Source organism: Mus caroli, chromosome 9 (assembly GCF_900094665.2).
Source record: "Mus caroli chromosome 9, CAROLI_EIJ_v1.1, whole genome shotgun sequence".
NCBI classification, from domain to species: Eukaryota; Metazoa; Chordata; class Mammalia; order Rodentia; family Muridae; genus Mus; species Mus caroli.
In genome coordinates, this window is record NC_034578.1 from 68,219,138 (window position 1) to 68,222,271 (window position 3,134).

Here is a 3,134-nt window from a genome sequence, read left to right on the forward strand (position 1 = left end):
TTCTTTCTTTTTCTAGGGTGTGGTTTCTGTCCTTGTATTGGTTTTTTTCTGTTATTGTCCTTGAAGGGCTGGATTCATGGAAAGATAATGTGTGAATTTGGTTTTGTCGAGGAATACTTTCTTTCTCCATCTATGGTAATTGAAAGTTTAGCTGGGTATAGTAGCCTGGGCTGGCATTTGTGTTCTCTTAGTGTCTGCATAACATCTGTCCAGGATCTTCTGGCTTTCATAGTCTCTGGTGTAATTCTGATAGGCTTGCCTTTATATGTTACTTGACCTTTTCCCTTACTGCTTTTAATATTCTATCTTTATTTAGTGCATTTATTGTTCTGATTATTATGTGTAGGAAGGAATTTACTTTTCTGGTCCAGTCTATTTGGAGTTCTGTAGGCTGCTTGTATGTTCATGGGCATGTCTTTCTTTAGGTTTGGGAAGTTTTCTTCTATTATTTTGTTGAAGATGTTTGCTGACCCTTTAAGTTGAAAATCTTCTTTCTCATCTACTCCTATTATCCATAGGTTTGGTCTTCTCATTGTGTCCTGGATTTCCTGGATGTTTTGAGTTAGGATCTTTTTGCATTTTGCATTTTCTTTGATTGTTGTGCTGATGTTCTCTATGGAATATTCTGCACCTGAGATTTTCTCTTCTATCTCTTGTATTCTGTTGCTGATGCTTGCATCTATGGTTCCAGATTTCTTTCCTAGGGTTTCTATCTCCAGCGTTGCCTCACTTTGGGTGTTCTTTATTGTTTCTACTTCCCTTTTTAGGTCTAGTATGGTTTTGTTCATTTCTATCACCTGTTTGGATGTGTTTTTCTTTTTTCTTTAAGGACTTCTTTGTGTTTGTGTTTTCGTGTTTTTCTTTAAGGACTTGTAACTCTTTAGCAGTGTTCTCCTGTATTTCTTTAAGTGAGTTATTAAAGTCCTTCTTGATGTCCTCTACCATCATCATGAGATATGCTTTTAAATTCGGGTCTAGCTTTTCGGGTGTGTTGGGGTGCCCAGGACTGGGTGAGGTGGGAAAGCTACGTTTTGATGATGTTGAGTGGTCTTGGTTTCTGTTAGTAAGATTCTTACGTTTGCCTTTTGCCATCTGGTAATCTCTAGAGTTGTTATAGTTGTCTCTTGTTAGAGCTTGTTCCTCTGGTGATTATGTTATCCTCTATTAGCCGACCTGGGAGACTAGCTCTCTCCTGAGTTTCAGTGGTCAGAGCACTCTCTGCAGGCAAGCTCTCCTCATGCAGAGAAGGTGCCCAGATATCTGGCGTTCGAACTTGCCTCCTGGCAGAAGTTGTGTTCCACTCACCAGAGTTCCTAAGATTGCTTGGAGACACCTTGGGGGTGTTCAATTAGTCCGAGCCCAAGGTGACCCAGTGCTGGCCCCAACCGGAAGGGACTTGTGACCCTCTTCAGGTCGGGTTTCTGCTTCCCCAATTAATGCCGTCTCAGGTCTTGTGCGATTGGATTGGAATAGAAGTTGTGTTCCACTCACCAGAGGTCCTAAGATCCCATGGAGAGTCCTCTGGGGACCTTGGGGTGTCCGCCGACTCCGTGCCCAAGGTGAACAGGTGCTGGCACCACTGGAATGGTGGTGTGGTCACTTCTAACATGGTTTGTGCACAAAACTTGGGTGAGAGCTACAGTGTGACACACATAACATAAATAAAACCCACAACATATTTTGCAAAACAGCATGCATACTGGTGTTGAGACCCAGCATCAGCCCTATAACTAGGAGTATCTTATGTAGGATGAAAACATGATATGGGAAGGGAATCAGTATTAGTTCCTTGTGGCTCTACAACAACTGCTACAACCCAGGCAGCTCAAAACAACAGATTTGTCTTTTCATCATTCTAGAGGCCCAGGGTTTGGGTTAATTAACACTGAGCTGAAATCAGGGTGTCCGCTGAACTGTGTGCCCCCTTCCTGGGGGAGGTGGCCAGGGGAAGTCTGTTCTCACTCCATTCAGCTTTAGTTAGCCACCTACATTCCTCGGTTTGAGACTGTGTCACTCTAGCTTCTAGGCTGGCGTTGCTGTTGCCAATAAATGCTACTCAAATCCACCAGGAGGTGGCTGCATGTTCTTCACTACCCACCCCAATGTTCTGGGTTCCCAAACGAAAGACACACACAGAGGCAGCCTCTATACCTTAATATGTCTTAAACAGCTCTATGGCTGGGCCACTTCCAAACCTCCATGTGGCTAACACACTCACCTCTGATATTCCTGAGTTATTACTTACTAAAATCTATATTCCATCTTTGTTGCCCTAGCCCTAGTGGTGGGGGTGGGGGATGGGGGATGGGGACGGGGCTGGTCTTTCCCAGTTCTTACACATCGGCTGTCTCTCTGTCTTGAGCCTCTCAGGCATGGTAACTACTCCTTTCCCAGCATGAAGGCTAGCCCTTCCTCTTCCCTCAGTCCCTTATCCGGGAATCCTAAAAGTCCTGCTTCTGTCTCTCTGCCCAGCCATTGGTCAACAGCAACTTTGTTTATCAATCAAAACCAATTGGGGGAGGGACCCTCAGCATCTTACCTGAGAAGTCTACTGCAATTTGGGGACCTAATTAACGTAATACATTCATTAGATGTTACCACAACAGGCTGGTACCTTCAAATCTGCTCCATTCTGTCTTCATCTTTTCTGTGTATGGCACCTGATAAAATTCAAGTGGATACACTTAGAATACACTCAGATAACCACGGTTCACCTCTCCTTCTCAGGATCCCTACCGAGGGGCTGAGAGATGGCTCAGTGGTAAGAGTACTTGCTGTTCTTGCAAAGGGCCTGGAGCCGATTCTCAGCACATAACACTTCTCTGCAATTTCTCAGCAAACTATGTTGTTCCAACCTTCAAAGCATCAAGAATTGACCAGCTGTCATCTCCTGCCTGACCCACAGCCACCCTCCTTGCAGGAACCATTGCTGCTCTGTTTCTGCCTTAAACCATTGTTTTCCTCACTCCTTGTCTACTCCGCAGCTGTAGTTTATTTTGACACCTCAGATCATACCACTTTTTTTTTTCTTGGTTTTTCGAGACAGGGTTTCTCTGTATAGCTCTGGCTGTCCTGGAACTCACTTTGTAGACCAGGCTGGCCTCGAACTCAGAAATCCGCCTGCCTCTGCCTCC